This window comes from Aotus nancymaae, unplaced genomic scaffold, assembly GCF_030222135.1.
Source record: "Aotus nancymaae isolate 86718 unplaced genomic scaffold, 86718_ANA_hifiasm-v0.15.2.pri h1tg000079l, whole genome shotgun sequence".
In the NCBI taxonomy this organism is placed as follows: Eukaryota; Metazoa; Chordata; class Mammalia; order Primates; family Aotidae; genus Aotus; species Aotus nancymaae.
Genome location: NW_026988494.1, coordinates 25,477,498 through 25,502,240, shown reverse-complemented (window position 1 = coordinate 25,502,240; position 24,743 = coordinate 25,477,498). Strand labels below are relative to the sequence as shown.

The 24,743-nt window shown below is 45.7% G+C and overlaps 1 long non-coding RNA gene across 2 annotated transcripts in view; it reads right to left on the bottom strand.

The window, feature by feature from the left end:
* Positions 1-24,743, bottom strand: part of LOC105705341 (uncharacterized) — a 171,264-nt gene that overhangs the window by 27,506 nt on the left and 119,015 nt on the right. The gene's annotated exons all lie outside the window — the stretch shown is intronic.

Below are 24,743 nucleotides of genomic sequence, written 5' to 3'. Positions count from 1 at the left end.
CTGTAAATTCCAAAAGTACAAAATGTTCTAGAATAGTCTGTTTCCTTCTTCTGCCCAAACACTCAGCAACTGCCCCGGTAGGCAATATATATTACTAGTTTTTTTCAGTCTTCCCAGAGATGTTTTATGCATAGCACATGTTCTGTTGATGGGTGTATTCTGTTCACCCCTATACATTATAATTTAGAGCAGACAATTCTAGCTCATCCCTAAGCAACCCAACCAAGAGGTGAAAACCCAAAAGATGTTATTAAAATCCTTTTCTCTCCTCGAGGGGGAGGTTTGTACTTATGTTTTCATGCAGTCTGTTCAGTTTACAGATTTCACTTTTTGTTTGTGTTAAATATTTCACCTTAAGGTTTTAAATAAAGAGAAACAGCAAAGCTGCTGAAACCTTAAACCTGAGACCTCAATATATACTTTTTTTTTTTTTTTGAGACGGAGTCTTACTCTATTGCCCAGGCTGAAGTGCAGTGTTGCAGTCTTGGCTCACTGCAACCTCCACCTCCTGGATTCAAGCAATTCTCCTGCCGCAGCCTCCTGAGTAGCTGGGATTACAGGCGTGTGCCACTATTCTTGGCTAATTTTTTTATTTTTAGTATAGATGGGGTTTCACCTGGCTGGTCTCAAATCCCTGACCTCAGGTAATCCAGCCACCTTGGCTTCCCAAAGTGTTGGGATTACAGGCATGAGCTACCGTGTCTGGCCTCAGTATACATTTTTAAAATCTCAGTTCTTGGAAAGGTTTCTAGTGGTTAAGAGGCTGAGATATGGGATTGGACAATCTGGGCCTAATCTCTGACTCAGCCACTGTGTGACCTTGGGGGAGTTACTTCACCTCTCTGTGCCTTAGTTTCATAGTGAGGAAAATGAAGATAGAGTTCCTACCTCGTAGGGTGCATATGAGATTAAATGAGCAAATGTGTGAAACACTTAAAAGAGGGTCTAGCACAGTTGAGAGTTTACTGTTGTCTTACCTGGCTCTGCTATTTAAATAGTTGCAAGACTAATCTAGCCATTGAACTGCTTTTTGGTACTGTGAAACTTGGGCATTTCCAATTCTAGCATCCTATTTATGTCACTAGCAAAAGCCTATGTCTTGTGCACAGTAGGGACTGCTGACTAAGGGTGCTTCTGCTGGCCAATATTCCAGAACCTGGGACTGGGAACAGAAACTTTGTCTCATGTTTTGACCCTAGGGAAAAAAAAAGGCTAATGAGTCATAATGTTTTAGGCATAAGAAAGGTTATTCTGGAAAGGAACAGATCCTTAAAAAAAGTTCATAAAATTAGTAATTGATTATGCACAATGAAATCATGTTCCAGAAATGACAGATATGTTTGTATGTATGAGATTAAAGATGATGACAAATACTGACTCATGTCCACTGTGAAGGTGACCTTAACTTCCACGAGCAGTGGAGCCATTTGGGCTGGACAAAGATGATTGTTAGCGATGTGAGATGTTGGGCTTACAGCATCTCCCTTCCAGATTTCAAAAAGAAAATGCAGCTTCTTACACTGGCCTGTGCTACTCACTCCTTCCCCCAGCCCTGACTGGAGGACCGGACAAATGCCTTCAGGAACTACCAAGCAAGTACTGAGGTCTTACGGCCCAGGGCAGGAGGAAGCGCCCCTCCTCTGGGGCGCTGTTTGTCCTTATATGTGGGTGTCACCTGGGTGGGATTCTTCTGCCAGGGAACAGGCTGAGGAAGATGGGAGATTCTGGTTTCTATGGATACTGGGCTAGCTGGGATTTACATAACATAGTTCAGAGAACAGACAGTCTGGGAACAGTGTGGACCCAGGAGGAACATAAAGAACAGGGGTTCTCTGGATAGGCAGCAGTGTGGAGCCCTGAGGATGGAGGGAGGTGGTGTGTGAACAGCGCCCCAACCAGGGCATGGCATATACTTAGGACTCAACACATATTGGTGCTCTTTACTCTCCACCCCCTCTTAAGTTGGCTATGGGTGTGCAAAACCTCCCTTGGTTACTTACAAGGCATCTCATGTAGGCTCTATTTTAATGCCTACTACTGGAGCACCATGTGAGATAGGCTCAAAAAAGAAGTCAAGGGGCTTGTTCAATGTCACAGGACTAATCAGTGACAAAGCTGAACCTCAGACCCTAGTCTCCTGGTGTTACTGTACCTAGATCTCAAAACATCTGGGTTTGCAGCAGTAAATTTGGTCTAATTCAGGCAGTTCAGTTTATGAGGGCCTGAACTAAGATGGGGGTATGGGGGTAAGGCAGGGGGTGTGGGGAGAAGTGGGCAATTTGAAATACTGGAGGAGGTTGGGTTACCAAGCAGACCGTGGATAGACTGAACTGGGTAGAGAAATGAGGCTGCCGGGCTTCCGGCCTGAATGACTGGTGCTGGTCACTAGGGCATGGTGAGGTCAGTGCTGTGTTTGGGGACATGCTGTGGGGAAAGCACAGGGAAGGCCATTAGAGAGCTCTGGAGTCCAGGATCTGCATGGGAGATACGGAGTCATGGGGCACCGGCACATTTTAGAGAGGGGGCGCTGAGGATTCAGGTTGAAGACTTATGAGGGGCTGGGTGTGGTGGCTCATGCCTGTAATACCAGCACTTTGGAGGCTGAAGTGGGTTAGAGGAGTTAGAGACCAGTCTAGCCAATATGGTGAAACCCCATCTCTACTAAAAATACAAAAAAAAAAAAAAAAAAATTAGCCAGGCATGGTGGTGCACACCTGTAATCCCAGTGACTCAGGAGGCTGAGGCAGAAGAATCTCTTGAACCCGGGAGGCAGAGGTTGCAGCGAGCTGCGATCATGCCACTGCACTCCAGCCTGGGTGACAGAGTGAGACTCTGTCTCAAAAAAAAAAAAAAAAAAAAAGACTTATATGGAGTGAATAGAGGCAGAAGTGGAACCAGAGGAAGGCAGCATGACAGACGCCAATATAAATACATTGAACAGCGATGCCAGAAGACTCTGAATTCAGGTAAAATGGGGCTGGAAAGTAATACACCAACTCCAGTTTAGGGTGGCATACAGCCTGCAGCCCCCAGTGTGGCTTTCTTCAGTACCAGGGAAGACAGAAGCAAAGACGAAAACACGGACAACCAACAAAAAGTGAAATTGGGGAGGATTTCCCCTGAGTCTGAAGCCTGTGGAACCTGAGTTCCAGCAGCCAGCTAGACACATTGAAGGCTGCTTTGTCCCTTCCTCCCTCTCCCCTGTCTACACACTGAGGATCAGACACCACTGAGGTTGGACCTTTGGGGTCAAAGAGGTGGTCTGGGTGCTGTGTTTTGTGCTCCCAGACTACTACTTGCAGCATGCCTTTTTGCTCTCTGAGAGCCTGGTCTCAGCTGTAGGAATTAAGGGAGGACGCCCACTCTGGGGCTCCAGGGGCATCTGCACCATGTGACAGGGGAGCTTACTGAGATTGACATTTGTTGAGTGAATGCCTAAACACTTGAATCAAGGCCAAGGAGAAAGTGAATTTGGGGAATGTGTAAGGGAAATAAATCAAGCCAAAGGGAAAAGTCAAGCTGGGAACTGCTTAGGACCAACCTGCCTCCCATTCTATTCAAAATCACCCCTGCTCACTGAGATAAATGCATATCTGATTACCTTCTTTGGAGAGGCTAATCAGTAACTCAGAAGGATGCAATCGTTTGTCGCTCATCTCCCGGTGACCTGGAAGCCCCCTGCCTGCTTGAGTTGTCCCGCCTTTCCAGATGGAACCTGTGTACATTTTACATATATTGATTGATGACTCATGTCTCCCTAAAATGTATGAAACCAAGCCGTGCCCCGACCACCTTGGGCACACGTCGTCAGGACCTCTTGAGGCTGTGTCACGGGCACACGTCCTTAACCTTGGTGGCAAAGTAAACTTTTTAAATTAACAGACCTGTCTCTGATATTCGGGGTTCACAGAAATAAAAATTGAGTTTGTGAGATCTAGCCATTCTCCTGAGCCTCAGGGCATCATTTTAATTAAGGGAGTTTCCTGATGTGTCCTAACTCTCTACTGTTCTCCAGCTGCTTTTTGAAGTGACCAGGAATACTGTTTTCTTCTGCCCTTCATCCTACAGTACCCATCCTAGCGACTGCAAGCTCCAGGAAGCAATTGGCCAGACAGGAGGGGGAACTGGTGGCAACGTGGTGCATCCTGGGAGGTGGAATTCCTACAGAACAGTGCGGCAGGCATAGGAAGCACCTTTTCCAGTGTGCATGTGGGTTTGTAGTTTATTGTTGGGTGTTTTTGTCAGTCCTCATTTTCATACTTTCAGGAGAGGTGTAGGCATAGAAGATTTCACCTCCAGACAGCAGAGCCACCCCACTTTGATGCTGAGAGACACTGGGAAGGTGCTGGGAGCTGGGTCACCCCAAACGCTCTACGTTGTATCTGTCTCATCTCCTGTGTGGGTCTTATGTGGAGCTGAGGGAATCTAGGATTTAGATTTCACCTCCTTTGGTGTTCAGTCTATTAATTAAAAACAACAGGCTGGGCGCAGGCTCACGCCTGTAATCCCAACACCTTGGGAGGCCAAGGAGGGAGGATCACTTCAGCCCAGGCATTTCAGACCAGCCTGGGCAACAAGTGAGCCCCCATCTCTCCAAAAATTTTTTTTAAAAATTAGCTGGGTATGGTGATGTGTGTCTGTAGTCCCAGCTACACGAGAGGCTGAGGTGGAAGGATCTCTTGAGACCAGGAGTTCGAAGCTGCAGTGAACTGTAAGTACATCACTAGACTCCAGCCTGGGCAACAGAATGAGACTGTGTCTCTAATACAAGTAAATAAAATAAAAACAACATGGGGGCATGACAAAATACCACAGAACAAAGAGGAGGAATTATCCTGAAGATTCTGTGGAAGAAAATATCTCCTTAAAAGGCTATCTACAGCACCTGGAAGGAAGTTTTGGCATTCTTAATAAGGAGTCATCTCTTTAAGCAGGAGCAGAGGGAGGAAGAGGAGAGGAGGCTGAGTATGAGAAGGGAGCGAATGAGATAGAGCAAAACTGCAAGGAAACTGAGAAGATCACGGCAGACTTGAAGCTCATGGAAGAGACTGTCCAGAACAGAGCTGTGACCAAGAGAGAAAAATGGAGTAGGCAATGCGGAAGACAAATTTAAGAAACATTGCCAGAAGACAGGGAGAGGGGAAAAAGAAGAGGAGGGGAGAGGGAAGACAAAGGGGAAGAGCGGGGAAGGGAAGGATTAAAGTCTAACAAAAATTATAGGAGAAAAATAAGAACAAATTAAAACTGAAATGACTGATAGAACTGAAGATTGGAAGTTCTTGTCACATTCCAAACAAATTCATGGCAAATACTTTGGATTATAGGAAACAAATTCTACCAACATCCAGGACAACAAAGCAAAACAATGCAACAAAAACCTAGCAATAACCAAGGAATAAAAATCAGTCTGGTTTGCCAAAAGACAAATAATGCAAAAATGTGTACAGAATTTTAAGCAAGATTATGAATCATCTGGAATTTTATATCCAGACAAGTTGTGCAAAGGTAAAATAAATGACACTTTCAAAATGCAAGAATTCAGAAAATGTGCCATCAATGAACCCCACTTGGAATAATTTGATTGAATATGTGTTATGTTGCAAATGTCAAAAGTTGTTCTTGGAGATATATAATGTTAAATAGAATTTAATAACAGTGATCTTATTATACAACTCCAGATTATAGTAACCAAACCCAGAAAATTTGGAGGCAAGGGAAGTAAAGTTTCTTCAATCCCCATATGGAGGAAAAGGGATGGAAAAGAACAGAATTATTATTATTATTATTATTGGGACAGAGTGGAGTTTCACTCTTGCAAGATTCTTTGAACTGACTGCACCATAGACTACACTATAGTCAAGCCATGGTGACCCCTGGGACCTACACATACACACCTCCAGATGGCCTCCTGGATCCAGAAAGTGTAAGGTAACAGAAAAACCGAAAAGGAGAATAATAGCTAGCTCCTGCAGTGCCTGATTAACCAACCTTGTGACATGCCACCATTGTTCCTACCTCAACTGGTAAGTCAACCTTGTGACACTGGACCCTGTGGCCTGATTAACTGACCTTATGACATTCTACCACTGTTCCTGCCTCAACTGATAGGTTAACCTTGTGACACTAGACACTGTGACAGCACCCCCCTCCCGTGCCCCCACTTGCAAAAAACTGCTCTAAACTGTAACTTTCCGTTACCTACCCCAACCTATAAAACCACTCCTGTCCCACCACCCTCAGCTGACTGTCTTTTTAGACTCAGCCCACTCACACCTGAGTGAATAAACAGCCTTGTTGCTTACACAAAGCCTGTTTAAGTGGTCTCTTCGTTCAGAGCACACTTAACAGCTCTGTTGCCAGGCTGGAGTGTAGTGGTGCAATCTTGGCTCACCGCAACCTCTCCCTCCAAGGTTCAAGCAAATTCTGTGTCTCAGCCTCCTAAGTAGCTGGGATTACAGGCGCCCGCCAGCGTGCCTGGCTAATTTTTTTGTATTTTTAGTAGAGATGAGGTTTCACCATCTTGTCCAGGCTGGTCTTGAACTCTTGACCTCATGATCCACCTGCCTCAGCCTCTCAAAGTCAGGATTACAGGCGTGAGCCACCACCTCCGGCCCAGAATTCTGTTTAAAAATACTGTTTTATTCTGTATTTCTGATAGAGACAAGTATATGTTGAAAGGGTGCCTTCAGGGACACTAAAACACTAGGAGACTTTTAAAATAGCACACATTTCTTCCAAAACATGAAAACATACAGTAGGAAAAAACCTAGTCTATGGAGGAAGAATGACAACAAACAAAATAAAGAGGATAAAAGAAAATGACATCATTGCTGTGCCAGCAGATGCAAATTATCTAAATATTATTAAAACAAAGATTGTCAAATTAAAAAAACCCTATAATCAGCTGCTGATAAAAATATCTCAAACTAAATGACCAACTGAATCACAGTACCAAGGAGTCTGGTTTCTAACAAAACAGATCCAAACAGAAAGAAAACAGGATGGTGATAATTTCAGGCAGGAATTCAAAGGAAAAGGGCAAAGGAGATATAAAGAGATATTTTTTTCCTGAAAAAAAAAAAGCCATCAAGTATGTACGGCAAGTTCTTTTGACATACACTGAAAGTTTGGTGGTGTAATGATTACCTAGAAACTCAAGAGAACTGACATAATAATAATAGACTTGGTGAAGTAAATTCAAATGACATTAATTTATAAATATGAACACTCTTGATATTAGCAATATCCATAAAGAAAACATACTGGAAATAAGACTCCATTCATAATAGCAACTGAAATATAAAACTACCTTGAATTAAAGTTTAAAACAGAATTATAAAACTTTACTGAAATCTAAAAAACTGATTAGAATAAGCAGTCATAACTCAAAATACCTAGAGGTCTGGTTTTGAAATTAGACAAAGTGATTTTTATTTAATTTGGAATAACAAGAAAAATGTTAAGCAAAATATTTTTAGGAAGAAAACAAAATGATAATTTCACTAAGATTTATCTTAAGGAAATATTCAGATATTGGGACAAGAAAATATGTACAAAAGATCCATCGTTGTTTATCATGGAATTATTTAAAATAGAAAATAGTTGAACACAATCTATCCAACGGTAGGGGAAGAGTTCAATACGTTTTTCCATATGCTGGAATGCTGCGAAGCCTCTTAAATAAAAAACAAGAGTATTTGAAGACATGAGGAAATGCTTATCTGACTAAAGCCAAACGTAAAACTAGAGTCAGTGCGATGCCAAATTTGAAAATCTAATGTATTTTAGATATTGTTAGCCGTGGATATCTTCGGATGCTCTTTACACGTTTGTTGACCCCCTACCCGCCCCCAACTCCTCCTTCTCTGTTTTCTAGAATAAGAGTGACATCGCGGTATGGAAACAGCCCGTCCATTAGATTTGGCTTAGTAGGTGCTTCTTGGTGCCCTTGACACAGGGTTTTCTTTCTTTCTTTCTTTTTTATTATTATACTTTAAGTTCTGGGTTTTCTTTTAAGGGCTGCGAGGCTATGAGGAAGCCTGAACACCAGCGAGAGGGGACGTAACCCCTGGGCTGGGTCCCCAGAGAGATGAAAAGCAAAATATGGGGACAAAGGAAAGCCTCCGCCTAGACTCATTAGCAGGACGCAGTACCCTGCTGAGAAACGAGCGGTGAAGGCCCCCGGAGAGAAACTGGTGACGCCCTGGAAGAGAGAGGCTAGGGGAGGAACTAGAGTGAGAAGCGGCCCTCGCTTGGCGCAGCCCAGGCACAGCCCAGGCACAGCCCAGGAGGTCCGGGGCTGCAGGGCGGGCGCTGGCGGGGCTGAGTAGGCCCGGTTTAGAGCGGCAACTACTACTACCCAGCGTGTAGGAGGCTCATTAAGGCATCCGGGGCTTAAGAAAGTTCGTCGGCAGGGGCGCTGCTATTGGCTCCCGCTACTGGCATGATGTCACTGTCATCCAATCTGAATTCAGTTGCTCCTCCCAGTCTAATGAGTTAATTAGGAGTTAATTAACTCTCCCTAAGCCATAGGGGCAACAAAAACAACCCTCCTCAACTCTTTTTAGTTATGCTTTGCCAGATAGAGGAGTAAGAAGGTGGAAATGGAAATAAACTGAGTAAGAGCAGACAGGGGCAGGTTTTGTAGATATAGGTGTATATACACACACACATACATGTGTGTATATGTGCACATAGATGCATATATATACACCTTAAATCTATGTAAAGATATACTATTTATGGTGTATATATAAATATATATTTACATATTTACCATCTAAGCATTTACATATAATTTATATAAATATATATTTACATATATAATATATAACAATTTATATATAATTTATGTACATTTAACTATAAAGGTATAGCTAAATGTACATACTTACAAATATACATACTTATATAGTTAAATATACATACCAATATATAAAATATATACTATATACCATATGTACACCATATATAAATACCATATATTTATGCATAAAGTAACGCATGTTCATTCAGAAATATATATAAAAAATCATCCAGAATTCCACCCTCCAGAGTTGTTAATATTATTAAACATTTTTATGCACTTTTTTTATATCTTTAAATTAAAAAGTATGAGATTTGTACAGAAATTAGATCACATTACATTTTTGTAGCCCTTTTTATTCACTTACTGTGAAAAGTTTTCTTTGGTATTAAATATCTTCAATTGTATAGAATTTAGTGGCTGCAAAACTTTTCAACTAAATAGACATTCCATAAGTGTACCATTTTCCTTTATGGAATGTTACTGGCTCCAATGATTTGTGCTGAATATATCATAATTCATTTTTAAAATTCCCAGGACAGGGCTGGGCACGGTGGCTCACACCTGTAATCCCAGCACTTTGGGAGGCTGAGGCAGGTGGATCACTTGAGGTCAGGAGTTCGAGATCAACCTGGCCAAGATGGCAAAATCCCTTCTCTACTAAAAATACAGAAATTAGCTGGGTGTGGTGGCGCGTGCCTGTAATCCCAGTTCCTCGGGAGGCTGAGGCAGGAGAATCACATGAACCTGGGAAGTAGAGGTTGCAGTGAGTTGAGACTGCACTACTGCACTCCAGCCAGGGTGACAAAGCAAGACTCTGTCTCAAAAAGAAAAATAATTCCCAGGTCACTATTATAAGCAATACTGCAATGGACACACTTCCACACTTGGATATACATTCTATTTTAGGACTCCTATGCAATTAGGATAAATTCCTAGAAAGAAAACTCCTATATCAAAGATGAAAATAAATGTTAGGCCCTTCTGTTCAAGATGCTGGACTGGACTCAGGCCTCCCTCCTCTTTCTGAGACATCATAACAATGTTGGTAAAGTTATAAACCCACAAAAACAAAGTCAATGGACCATGACAGGGAAGAAATTTGACAATGTCTTTTTCTGATTCTGGTCCATTTTCATAATATCTGTATCAACAGAGACCCAAAATGAAATAGATCCTCAGCACTGTAGCCTCCTCTACAGAATCCTGTATAACCTCCCTCAGAGTCCATGAAGGTGGATCTTCAATTACAGTGGTCTGGGTTCTAACAGCTCATCTGGGGGACAGGTGTTCAAAACTGGAAATGCATTGCCCAGAAAGTAGTAAATTTGCTTCTATGTTACTGTGGAATGACCATCTCTAGCTTCTGTGGATTTTTTTTTTTTTTTGAGACAGAGTCTTGCTCTGTTGCCCAGGCAGTGGCGCGATGTCGGCTCACTGCAACCTCCACCTCCTGGGTTCAAGTGATTCTCCCTGCCTCAGCCTCCCAAGGTGCTGGGATTACAGGTACCTGCTACCACACCCAGCTAATTTTTGTATTTTTAGTAGAGACGGGGTTTTGCCACGTTGGCCGGGCTGGCATCGACAGCTTTGTCCCCCAGGGTACTCTTCTTTGTTTCCTTCTTCCTGGGATGTTTCCTACATTCTGGGCTCATAACCCTGCTGGATTAATCCCTGATACCTACACTGAACATGGGTTTCTGTTGAAATGCTCCTCCCAGTCCAAGAGAAAAAAACGAATCAAGCAGAGACAATGCACTGTCTTTCTTCTTTCTTTTCTCTGGACTTTTGAAGAGCTAGGAAATTCCCATATTTCACTGTTTGAGCCTCTGCCAGGCACTGAGATACATGCAGAGGATAAGAGGATAACAGGGCATGGTCCTCGAACCTGAGAAGCTCATAGTCTAATGGGAGTAAAATATATTGTGCAAATGCAGGGACAACATTTAGCTCAAGAACTGAAAGGAGCAGAGGGGTGGGGTGGGGAAGGCAGAGGCTTCCTGTGAGGAGGAAGGCAGGATGAGCAGAGGAGAAGGAGCATGGTTAGCGTATGCCTTATCTAGACTGTACACTCCTTGAAGGCTGGCACAGAACCGTGGATTTTATTTTCATAATATCAACCGACGTAAAGTATTTACTCCTGGACCCAGTGCACCATAGAATCGTGCAGTCAGAAGACTCTAGTTCATCATTTGCCCCCACCATGTAGCCGCGTGACCTTGGCCAACTTAGTTACTCTCCCCGAGGCTCGGCTTTGTCATCTGTAAACTGCTAATAGTCATTCCCACCAGATCGGTTTATTGTGGAAAATCTATGTCAAGAACTTAGCAGAAGACCTGGCCTATGCAAGAATCAGTGGCTAGCAGCTGTTTTTATTCTTTCAGGCTAAGATTCCAAGAAGACAGCGCCCACCACTCCCACAGTCTAAAGTGAAGAGTGGGACCCCAAAGCAGGAAGTGCAAGGAGGGCCCACAGCCTGTTTTGCAAACCTCAGTGGACTTCTCTCCAGCAGCCTATAAGAAATTGGAAAACCAAAGGCAGAGCTGAGGTTATGGGGCAGATTTCTTTCTTTTTCTTTCTTTCTTTCTTTTTTTTTTTTTTGGAAATGGAATCTTACTCTATCTCCTAGGCTGGAGTGCAGTGGTGCGATCTTGGCTGACTGCAACCTCTACCTACTGGGTTCAAGTGATTCTCCTAACCTCAGCCTCCCGAGTAGCTAGGATTACAGGCAAGTGCCACCACACCCAGCTAATTTTTGTATTTTTAGTAGAGACGGGGTTTTGCCATGTTGGCCAGGCTGGTCTCAAACTCCTGACCTTGTGATTTGCCCACTACGGCCTCCCAATGTGCTGGGATTACAGGTGTGAGCCAGTGCGCCCAGAGAGGGTGGATTTCTTTGATGGGTATTGTTGGCATGCTGTGATCCCACCCTTCTTCCCAATGTCACCATTCCAATTCCTTTCCACCCCAAGCCCAAGCTTCCACAACCATGGAGAATGAAGGACATGTCTTTCTCTTCCTCCAACATGAATGAACTACTGGGAATACTTGCTATCCACAGTGGGCCACCATCCGACCATTGACTGAGCAATTCAACAGGGAGCATTCACGCTTGGCTGACAGCTCTGATGGCAGAGGAAAGGGAGGCTGCTGCCTCAGGGACAGTCTGCAAGCTTTGTCAGAACAAAGGGTATGTGACAGTGCCCTGAGTACCAGATGTGGCTTGTGTGTAATCCCAGCACTTTGGGAGGTTGAGGTGGGAGGATCACTTGAGCCCAGGAGTTCAAGGCTGCAGTGAGTGATGATCACACCACTGCACTCTAGCCTGGGTGACAATGCAAGACCCTGTCTCTAAAAAAATTTAAGTAAATAAAAATAAGAAATGGGTGGCAGGTGGAGGGAGGCTCTTTGAAGGACTCTCCAAAGTACTATAAGGAGAAAAGTAAGCTCTAAACACCTGTAAGGCCCAGAGAACACCAAAGTCATCATCATGACTATCACAGCCTTGGATGACCTTTCTTTCCCTCACTATCCTCCCTATTCCCTGTATCCCCAGTCTGGCAAATGGGGCAGGAGGGGCAGAAAAGGAGCTGGCCCCAGCCCCAAACATGCCCAGGCTAGACGGGGGCCAGAGTGGTAACATCAAAGTTGGAAGTCTCCATGGGACATATTGATCATTGAACTAAGCTGTCGTGAAAAAGAGGATATTCTATTATCTGAGTCAAACAGGAAGAGTCAGGAAGGCCAGGCATGGTGACTCACCCCTGTAGTCCCAACATTTTGGGAGACCAAGGCAGGAGGATTGCTTTAACCCAGGAATTGAAGAACCCAGGAGTTGAAGACTAGGCTAGGCAACTAAGCAGGATGCTGTGTCTTAAAAAAATACAAAAATCAGATGGGGATGGTGTTGTGCACCTGTGGTCCCAGCTACTCGGGAGGCCGAGGCAGGGGGCTTGCTTGAGCCCAGGAGGTTGAGGCTGCAATGACTGTGATCCTGCCACTGCACTCCAGCCTAGGCAACAGAGCAAGAGACCCTGTCTCAAAAAAAAAAAAAAAAAAAAGAAAAGAAAAGAAAAGAAATTGCTGTGCTTGAATTTGGTGTATTATATCTGAAACTAGTTTTGAACCCATTGAGCAGAATGAGTCTGACCCTAAACTACAAAGGAAAAGGCATGAGAGTCACAGTGGCATTTTATTAGCAGCTGCGGAGGGATTATATGCATTTTCTTCTATTCTACCCCCTTTTAAAATCTACTTTATGATTTTCCAAGTCCCTACTGTCCTTAAATCGAAATTCCAGGGGGCTGGGGTAGGGGGGCCAGTTGGCCCCTTCCTTATCAATCAATCGCTCTGTGCTTCCAAGTGCGGCAGGGAGGGAATGTGCAGGGTGACTCCAGAGCTGATTCCAGGTCCCTGGTTCCAGCACCTCTGGCACACAAAAGCATGCAGCAGACAGAACTGGACAGCTGGGAAAGAGGCAGCCCCTACCCTCCCCTCGCAGTCTCTAGCCCTTTTGACAATCCGTGTTGAAAGACTCATTTGTTCACACCCTGCTCTGACATCTCCAGGGGTGTTTAGCTCCTGGGGATTCTGCAGTGGGGAGAGGCAGCTCTAGTGCTAGAGGTCAGGATACTCATAAATCGTTTTCCCATCTCCGGCTTGCCTAACACAATTAAAGTGTTCCACCACTGGCAAGGAACTTATGTTCAGACATTTTTATAGTGAGCACAGTATTACTCTTTGCTTGCTAGTTGCTGACCCTGATGGAGCACACATGTGGGGTGGTTGCTGGGCTCTCCATTACCATTCCCCCAGAACAGGACCCCTACCCCATGCAGATTTGCACAATGCAGTCCACCCCCTGGTCAAAATCCTTGGTGAAGACTCACACACCTGACCTAAAGTGAGCCAGATGGATTCTGTTGCCTGGACATTCTGAAATCAGGATGGAGCAAGGGCTAGTCTGATTCTCTGTCATCCCAGGAAACATGGGATGGCCACTGCTTGGAAGCAGAGAGGGAGTCTGTCATGGAGATGGGAGATGCAGATGCAGAATAAGGTGGGGGCGGGAGAAAGAGATGTTATAAGTAGAATTTTCGATACCGCAAAAGAAGTAGCACTCAAATATAAATTTCCTCAGCAAGACAATTTACTTCTATAGAACGGTGTGGCTCACAGATGGAACAATGGTGAGCACACGCCTGGACAAGGAGGGGAAGGGGAACTTATGCCTAACGTAGGTCACCCCTACTGCTGTGTCATTCTCCTATTGGCTAGGGTTAGACCACACAGTCTAGTCTAATTCAGATTGGCTATTTTATTTTATTTTTTTTTTTTTGAGACGGAGTTTCGCTCTTGTTACCCAGGCTGGAATGCAATGGCGTGATCTCGGCTCACCGCAACCTCTACCTCCTGGGTTCAGGCAATTCTCCTGCCTCAGCCTCCTGAGTAGCTGGGATTACAGGCACATGCCACCGTGCCCAGCTAATTTTTTTGTATTTTTAGTAGAGATGGGGTTTCATCATGTTGACTGGGATGGTCTCGATCTCTTGACCTCGTGATCCACCTGCCTCGGCCTCCCAAAGTGCTGGGATTACGGGTGTGAGCCACTGCACCTGGCATAGATTGGCTATTTTAAAGGGAGCAGGGATATGAGCGGGAGTATTGGGGTGGGTAGTTTGTCGGGAAGGACGATTATGAGCAGGTCAGAACAAGTAAGCAGAGGTCAAAGTAGGTGACCAGAGCAGGTGACCCGGATGAGTCAGGACGGTGTAGGGGACTGGGGGAAACAGATGTGAACTACTGATTAAAACTGGTGGAAAAGGTTGTTTACTGAAACTACAAGGAAGTACAACTTTAAAATAGAGAATTAAAGAATAAGAGAGCTGAACATAATGACATACTGATTCTTTGAAGAGAAACTAGATATAGTTCATTATATCTAACAGAAAAAGAGAGAAAGAGGGAGTCAGAGAGAGAGAGAGAGAGAGAGAGAGAGAGACTTCCCAGGTGCTGCTGCTGCTATTGATTCCTGGTTCCAGCCAGCTGTTCTTTTTGTGTTGGTTTCTTTGTGATATCTTTCTAAACGTGAATGAATTTCCTGTTTTTGCTTATGGTAATTTGGAGTAGATGCCTGTTAATTTGCAGCCAAATGAACTCTGAATAAGATGCAACCTGGCACTAGGAAATGAAACGCCCACAACCACATAACTGACCCGTCTAAGGGCGTGGAGACAATAAGATCCCATCTTCTGGGCTGGGGGAAGCTGGCTGGCTGTGAGTGAAGTACAGATGGAAAAAGCTGGTGAAATCGGTGTTGCTGGTTTTTGGAACTTGGACAGATTTTCTACTGAGACTGAGGCTTAAGGGGATTGTAAAGCCACATTGAAGGATGTCAGGCCATGCTGGTGACTCTCTGGGATTTCAGTAATGGGCATGGGTTAAGTCCGCGGCTGTCAGGCTTAAAGTGGATGGGGAAAACAAGCAAATGAGGTCGATTATGCAACCCTGCTCCTGAAGTCATTTCTGCTCATAGTATAGGATCTGAGACCACTTGGAGTCAATTCTCGAAGTTAATCACAGGACTCACAGAGCTGCAGCACTTACACTCTGCAGCAACCTACATGCAGAACTAAATTTGGTGCACCAATTATGAAACAGTGAGGTTCTGGCAGTTGGAATAAGGACATTCAGGAAAGGCCAGAGGAGCTGGGAAACCCTGATTCTTCCAAACTTCTTCTAGTCCATTCTTCTAAGCTTCTTCCAGTCCATTCTTCTGCACCCTCTTGCTGAACAAGGTGGGGGTGCCTCCCACTGTGAAGCACCCTTCCGGGCCAGGTTTGGGATGATCTACAAGCTAACAAGGTGAAAGGTGACTTTCTCAACTTTGCTTCACACCCTAAGGCAAAATCCATTAAGCAGAGAACCCAGCCCTCGGGCTTTCTTCTAAGAAACTGCAGCCCCACAGGCAGGGCCCAGCTCTGCTGTGCAGCTTCACAAGCTGTCTAGAAACAGCTTTCAGCAAACAGAATCTCCCTAAATTAAATCGACGGGCTGCCAGTTAAGGTTTTATAGGTGCTGTGCTGCCAAAAAAAACCTCAAGCCTGGAGAACAAGGTCTTTAGATCGACACAAACCAATCAAACACAGGGTGTCTTTATCCCTCAGGCAAGCTGCAGGCTCAGCCCGGAGGCTGCCAGCTGCCTTCAGAAGGCATCACATGACCACAACCAGTTTCTTCTCAGGGTCCTTCCGAGGTGGGCCTGGAGGACCCTGGACAAGGTCAATATCCCTGTGGACAGAGCCTAAAGTGCTCTACTGGCTCACCAAGGAACTCACTCAGGTGACAGCTGGAATCACCATGCAGGGGCCGGCCACAAGCTACGTCACGTGTCCTGTGGGTGGCAGTTCATACTTTACACTGTAACAGCCTGACCTTCCTGCCCAATGCACAAACAGAACCAGTTCCTGGACTCCATGGAGTTGAATTGACATGAGTCCTGCCACGCCATGGTGGAGATAGAGTTACCACTCACATCAATCTTCCTGATCATTTAGAGGCTGTTTTTTTTTCTTTTTTTTTTTTTCTCTTTTTTTGAGACTTTGAGAAGGCTCTTGTTTGCCCAGGCTGGAGTGCAATGGCTTGATCTCGGCTAACCGCAACCTCTGCCTCCCAGTTCAAGCGATTCTCCTGCCTCAGCCTCCCGAGTAGCTGGGATTACAGGCATGCACCACCAAGCCTGAATCACTTTTTGTATTTTTAGAAATGGGGTTTCACCATTTTGGTCAGGCTGGTCTTGAACTCCTGACCTCAGGTGAACTGCCCGCCTCGGCCTCCCAAAGTGCTGGAATTATAGGCGTGAGCCACCGTGCCTGGCCAGGCTAGGGTTTATCAAAGACAGTTTGAAGGAAGGGGTGGAGAGGGCTAGGCAATGGGTGCTTGCTGCTGATTGGTTGGGGTACAATCATGGGGCGTGGGAAATGGGCCTCCTGCACTCTGAGTTGCTTCTGGGTGCAGACACAGGAGCAGTAGGAGGGCCCAGGTGGAACCACTGGTCATCAAACGTGCAAAAAACCTGGAGAGATACCTCAAACGGCCAGTCTTAGATATCTCAAACAGTTCTCCAAAAGTGATGTTATTTGCAGGAGTGACTGGGGACGTTGCATATTGTGTGACCTCTGAAATAATGGCTGGCAGTCGATTATGTCTGCGCCTTAGCAGAATTCAGCCTCCTCTCCTCTTCCTAGCCTGGTGATCTCTCATTAGCTTTACAAAGGCAGTTAAGTTTTGGGGAAGGGCTATGATTATTTATTATTGATTGATTTTTTTTGTTTTTGAAACAGACTTTCGATTTGTTGCCCAGGCTGGAGTGCAGTGGCACGATCTCGGCTCACTGCAACCTCTGCCTCCTGGGTTCCAGCAATTCTTGTGCCTCAGGCTCCTGAACAGCTGGACTTACAGGTGCCCACCACCACACCTGGCTGTTTTTTTTGTTTGTTTTTGTACTTTAGTAGAGAAGGGATTTCACCATGTTGCCCAGACTGGTCTAGAACTCCTGACCTCAGGCAATCCGCCAGTCTCGGCCTCCCAAAGTGCTAGGATCACAGGCGTGAGCCACCGCAACCAGCCTATTTATTGATTATTATTTAAACTATAAATTAAATCTCTCCTAAAGTTAGCTTGTCCTAAGCCCGGTAACAATTAAGAGCAGCCTGAGGGCCAAAGGCAAGATGGGGTTTGGCTAGATCAGATCTCTCCCACTGCTATAATTTTCTCACTGATACAATTTTTGGAAAGGTGGTTTCAACACCAGTAGCCTGCCCAGGGGCTGCTGTCTTGAGGGCCCTTCCTTCTTCGTGTTTAAGTGGGAAAGCTTTATGGCTACTGGCCAGCCTTTCTCCCAGTGTTTTATATCAGGTGGGCTAATGATGGTAGGTTTTTGTCATTTGCTTTATAGACCCATCCATCTGGGACTGATCTGGAGGAGAAAGGGGCATTGCCTGGGATCAGGACACCATCTCTGTGTGGAAAGGAGGAGGTGACCATATTCCTGGAGGCGGTTACCTCTGTACTGTGCGACCCCAATGCCATGGGAAGAGGCATGTACTCCAGGCTCAGCCAGGGTTATTGGATTTTGCTTTCCTGAGAGTTTTGAATTAAATCTAAGAGAGAGCTAATGCGTTTCTCTGTGTGCACCAACTACATTGAACACTGCCCTTCACACCCTAAAGCGAAATCCATTAAGCAGAGAACTCAGGCCCAGCCCTTGGGCTTCCTTCTAAGAAAATGCAGCCCCACAGGCAGGGCCCAGCTCGGCTGCTCAGCTTCGCAAGCTGTCTAAAAACAGCTTTCAGCAAACAGAGTCTTCCTAAATTAAATCGATGGGCTGCCAGTTAGGGTTTTATAGATGCTGTGCTGCCAAAAAACCCTCAAGCCTGGAGAATAGGGTCTTTAGATCGACACAAACCAACCACACACAGAGCACACATGCTAGCACCACCAAAAAGCGCTGGCATTCTCCATGGCTGTGAGGCAGCCACACGCATGAGCATCAAAGAAGTTGGTCTGCAAAGATGAATGATGCAGCTTTGCAGAGATAGGAGAGAGATGCAGATAAAGAGGAAGAGAGAGAGGGAGAGAGAGAGAAAGAGGGAGAGAGAGAAAGAGAGGGGGGAGAGAGAAAGGGGGGAGAGAGAAAGAAGGAGAGAAAGGGAGAGAAAGAAAGAAGCAGAGAGAGGAAGAGAGAGAGGGAGAGAGAGAGAAAGGAGCAAGAGAGAGGAAGAGAGAGAGAAAGGGAGAGGGAGAGAGAGAGAAAGAGAGAGGGAGAGAGAAAGGAGCAAGAGAGAAAGAGGGAGAGAAAAAGAGACAAAGAGAGAGAGAAAGAAAGGAAGGGAGAGAGGAAGAGAGAACAAATGAGGGGGAGAGAGAAAGAACTGATTCGTGATTGCTTTCCTGACTCTTCTTTTTTGGGAGGAACCCTCTGTTTTGGGTTCCATAAAGTATTCCCAACTCCCCTTTTCTTTTTTCTTTTTTTTTTGAGATGGAGTTTCGCTCTTGTTACCCAGGCTGGAGTGCAATGGCGCGATCTCGGCTCACCGCAACCTCCGCCTCCTGGGTTCAGGCAATTCTCTTGCCTCAGCCTCCTGAGTAGCTGGGATTACAGGCATGCGTCACCATGACCAGCTAATTTTTTGTATATTTAGTAGAGACAGGGTTTCACCATGTTGACCAGGATGATCTCGATCTCTTGACCTCGTGATCCACCTGTCTCGGCCTCCCAAAGTGCTGGGATTACAGGCGTGAGCCACCGCGCCCGGCCAACTCCCCTTTTCTTTTCTGGTAACTGTTTATTTTGAAATAATTACAGATTCAGAAGAAGTTGCAAAGATAGTAGGGAGAGGTCCCACGTACCCTTTATCAGTTCCTCCTGTGGTTACACGTTACGTAAGTGTAGTACAGCATCAAACCAGGGAATGGGTGCAATGTGTGCCTGTAGTTTTATGTCATTTTATCCCATGTGTAGACTGGTGTACCTACCACCACAATCAAGATGCACAACTGCTCCATCCCACAAACATTTTATTTTTGCTGCCCCTTTTAGTCACCCTTCCTTCATTCCACCACTCCTAGCTCCTGGCAGCTACCAGTCTGTTCTCTACCTCTATAATCTTTTCCTTTTGTGTAGCAATGGTTCATGTCTTTTTATTACCAAATTAGTATTCCATGGTACAGATGAACCACAGTTTGTTTATCCATTCACCTATTGAGGGACATGTTGATCGTTTCCGGTTTGGGTGTTTATGAATAAAACTGTGATGAATATTTATGTACAGATTTTTGTGTGAATATCTTTCCATTTCTCTTGGAATCATGTTCAGGAGTGCAGTCGCTTGGTGATCTGGCAAGTATATGTTTAGTTAAGAAACCGCCAAGTGACTTTCCAGAATAGGTGTACCATCTTCTGTTGCTGCCAGCAATGCATGACCCATCTAGTTTCTGTGCATTCTCACCAGCATTTGGTACTGTCACTGTTCTATTTTATTTTTTTAATAGATAGAGATGGGGTCTCACTATGTTGCCCAGTCTGGTTTTGAACTCCTGGGATGAAACGACCCACCTGTCTAGGCCTCCTAAAGTGCTGGGATGACAGGTGTGAACCACCACACCCTACTGTTTTTTTGTTCTGTTTTGTTATTTGTTTTTTTGAGACTGAGTCTTGCTCTCTTTCCCAGGCTGGAGTACAGTGGTGTCATCTCGGCTTACTGCAACCTTCACCTCCCAGGTTCAAGCAATTCTCCTTCCTCAGCCTCCCAAGTGGCTGAGGTTATAGGCACGTGCCACCAGATCTGGCTAATTTTTGTATTTTTAGTAGGGAGGGGGTTTCACCATGTTAGCCAGGATGGTCTCAATCTCCTGACCTCGTGATCTGCCCGTCTTGCTCTCCCAAAGTGCTAGAATTACAGGCATGAACCACTGCGCCCAGCCATTCTATAGTTTTTAAAAACCACATCGGTGTGAGTGGAACAGATATGCATGTATGGATTAGATATTCTGAATTCCCATGTGAAACTAGGTCCACTTTTTCTGAGGGTTAGGAAGAGATCTCAGGCTCCCTGAGGGTCCCCAGGGTGAATTCCCAGCTGGTTCTAAGGTAGAACTACCTCTGAGAAGATCAGGGGCCCCCTCCTTTGTGCCCGAGAGGCTGTGAGTGTGAGTTATTGTATGGTGAGTCAAGTCACTGAGTAGCGGCTGCCCTGGGATTCCTGGGCAAGGATATAGGAATTGGGTCCGCATGGTGCAGCCAGGCAGTGCGTGGGGATTCAGGGAGTGGCCACACACACCCCGGCCCAGTAATGTTGCTGTAGTACAACTTGAGCTGCGAGAGGTGACGTCTGCAGAGGTGATGTTGCTGATCTGTGTGTGTGCGTCCCATGCCCTTTTGACTCAAGTCCAGCATTTGGGAGGACTGATCACAAGCAAAGGGTCTGACCCAAAGTTGGCTTGGCAGGGCTAGGGCCAGGCCACCTTTCTCAGTGCGGCTCACAGGGGCTTTGAATATTGTGGTGTGAGGAACACAGCGCCCACCTCGTCTTCCCTCCACCTGCTCCCTGATCGCCATCCCATCCTTCTGAGCCTCCTAGTTTTGACCTTGCTGATTTCTTTTCTGATTTTGGTCTCTCCTTACTCTTTGTCCTATGGACTTGATGTTTGGTACATTTTCTTACCATCACTGTGTCTCTTGTTTCATCAATAAATTGCTTTAAGCCATCTCAGGGAAGCCCCAGGGAGGTCTTTGGGACCGTGGGCTCCACTCTGCTTACCTTACTAACTCTCTTGCCAATCAATATCTCCAGCATCCCGTCCCCCAGAGTTCAAATCTAGGCCTTGCTACATAACAGGTAGGCTGTTTGAAGTTACCTTTCCTATCAGAGTCTGTTTCTTTCTCTTCTTTTTTTGGGGGGGACAAAGTTTCACTCTTTTTGCCCAGGCTGGAGTGTAGTGGTGTGATCTTGGCTCATCGAAACCTCCGTCTCCTGGGTTCAAGTGATTCTCCTGCCTCAGCCTCCCGAGTAGCTGAGATTACAGGCATGTGCCACCATACCTGGCTATTTTGTATTTTTAGCAGAGAACGGGTTTCTCCATGTTGATCAGGGTGGTCTCGAACTTCTGACCTCATGATCTGTCTGCCTTGGGCTCCCAAAGTGCTGGGATTACAGGCGTGAGCCACCACGCCTGGCGGAGTCTGTTTCTTTTATAAATAGGGTGGGTAATCCCTTTCTCACAGGGCACTTGTAAGATGTACTCTGTGTGTGTGTGTGTGTGTGTGTGTGTGTGTGTGTGTGTGTGTGTATCACAGCCTAGTACTCAAATGGAAGCTAGGTAATTCTAGAAATAAAGCAGCCCTTCCCATGACCCTTCTCCCCTATGTTGGTCTCTGTTGTCAGGCAGTGATGTCCTGTCTCTTTCTCCCCCACCCTCTCCTCCAGCCCCACCCTCCTTCACAGTTGGTGAGGGGGACTCAGATTGAATTTGCTCCTCCCCTAGCAGCAGAGGATCTCTGATTGGCTGCCGTCACCATGGCAACCCACTGCCTCCTCTCCCCATCCCTCACTTTCCAGAGCCAGCTGATTTGTGGAGTTCCAGACTTCTCAGGGTTGGGAGGGAAGATACTGGGGGAGGAGAGAGAGACCCCTTCACAGCCAGGACAGCTATGCATTTGAGGTTTGCTTGGACTCCGAATTCCAGCCTGGCATACAGTGTGGCCTCTACTGTCCCCACACATTGAGAGAATGACTTTCTGATATTCTTAGTTATCCTGATTCCCTCTGAAATGGCTCAGCTTGGTGGCTGATGGTCCTGGGTTAGTGGCATGTGGCATGAATGATGAGTGTGTTGTTCAATGACACTCACTGAATGTCGAACAGTACGGTGTTTGTCCTGCCATCCTTGCAGGCCTGCTGAGGGGATTATGCCATAGATTCAGCACAGGTGTGCTTTGAAAACCTCAAAGGCTGTCCAGGGTCAGTCCTCATTCTGGTTACCCCTTGGCCAGGGCCTCGCAGCCTAACCCCTCCAGATGTGAAGTGGGGGCTTAGAGATATGTGTCTACATGGGTCTCCTGGGGATCCCAACGAGGTGCTGTGGTGAGAAGCCAGCCTGCAGGTCCTGGCAGTGGGGTGCAGGTCAGGGGCTCATGCCGGGACTTGAGAATCTACTTACTCTCCAGCACAGTCTTCAGGGTGAACACGCAACACCCATGCATTAACTATGATTTTCAGATGCTTGTTGATGCTATTGTAGTTTAAAAATAATAACTTCAAAGCATGGACTGAATTCAAGGCAACTTTTGTCATTATTCGTGTTCTTAGTCAATAGGGGCATGGTGGTAGAGGGTGAATAAACCCTCCTAAAAAGGGAAACGTGCCAGTTGTGGTGGTTCATGCCTGGAATCCCAGCACTTTGGGAGGCCAAGGCAGTTGGATCACTTGAGCCAAGGACTTTGAGACCAGCCTGGGCAACATGGTGAAAACCAATTCTACAAAAAATTAGTTGGGTGTGGTGCCGCATTCCTGTAGTCTAGCTACTGGGGAGGCTGAGGTGGGAGGATCACTTGAGCCTGATCGCATGAGCCTACAGGCTCATGCCTATAATCTAGCTACCAGGGAGGCAGAGGTTGCAGTGAGCCATGATCACATCACTGCACTCCAGCCTCAGTGACAAAGCAAGACTTTGTTAAAAAAAAAAAAGGTGGGGAGCAACGTGTTGGAATTCTCACACATGATACAACATGGCTGCTCCTTGAAGACATTATGCCAAGTGAATGAAGCCAGACACAAAAGGAGAATACTATTTGATTTCACTGATACGAGGTGCCTAAAATAGGCAAATTCACAAAGACAGAAAGTAGATTGGGGTTAGCTGCAAAGGGGAGTTACTACTTACTGGTTACATATGAATATTGGGGAAGATGCAAAAGTTCTGGAGATGGAAAGTGGTGATGGCTACATAACAGTGTGTGTGCACATAAGGCCAGCAAGCTGTACCTCACTGTGAGGGCCAGGCACAGTGGCTCACTCCTGTAATCCCAGAACTTTGGGAGGCTGAGGCAGGCGGATAACCTGAAGTCAGGAGTTCAAGACCAGCCTGGCCAACATGGTGAAACCCCGCCTCTGCCAAAATTACAAAAATTAGGCATGGTGGCAGGTGCATGTAATCCCAGCTACTCAGGAGGCTGAGGCAGGGGAATCACTCGAACCTGGGAGGTGGAGGTTGCAGTGAGCCGAGATTGCACCATTGTACTCCAGCCTGGGCAACAAGAGTGAAACTCCATCTCAAAAAAAAAAAAAAAAAAAAAAAAAAGGTTAAAATGGTGAGTGTTATGTTGCACATATTTGGCCACATAAAATTGCCCCTGCCCTCCAAGAAGAACAAATGAGGCAAGGCTGGGTGGTGGAATGTGGGGATGGTGGACACGTCTTGGGAGGCTTTAATCTGGAGAGGTGTTCTGGAGGAGGGTGTCTCACTCCACGACTGCCTGGTTCCTCTCCTGCCTCATCTGCCCTCTCCAGCTCACTGGCTGAGGGCAACAGCCTGTGAAGGTTACATTAGTGGCTCCCCCATTCCCTGAGGGAAGTACAGAAGCCGCCATCACTGACCCATCACCTCCTCTCAAGATTCCACCTTATGGGAATGTAAACTAGTACAACTACTATGGAAAACAGCATGGAAATTCCTTAAAAAACTAAAAGTAGATCTACCATTTGGTCCAGCAATCCCACTCCTGGGTATCTACCCAGAGGAAAAGAAGTTATTATTCGAAAAAGATACTTGTACATGCATGTTTATAGCAGCATGATTCGCAATTGCAAAAATATGGAACCAGCCTAAATGCCCAGCAATTAACAAGTGGATAAAGAAAATGTAGTATATATATATATATATATATATACACACACCATGGAATACTACTCAGCCATAAAAAGGAATGAAATAGGCCGGGCTTGGTGGCTCATGCCTGCAATCTCAGCATTTCGGGAGGCCGAGGCAGGTGGATCATGAGGTCAGAAGATGGAGACCATCCTGGCTAACATGGTGAAACCCCATCTCTACTAAAAATACAAAAAATTAGCTGAGTGTGGTGGCACTCGCCTGTAGTCCCAGCTACTCGGGAGGCTGAAGCAGGATAATTACTTGAACCTGAGAGGCAGAGGTTGCAGTGAGCCGAGATAGCACCACTGCATTCCAGTCTGGGTGACAGAGCAAGACCTCGTCTCAAAAAAAAAAAAAAAAAAAAAAATGAACGAAATATTGGCATTTGCAGCAACCTGGATGGAATTGGAGACCATTTTTCTAAGTGAAGCAACTCAGGAATGGAAAACCAAACATCGTATGTTCTCACTCATAAGTGGGAGCTAAGCTATGAGCGTACAAAGGCATC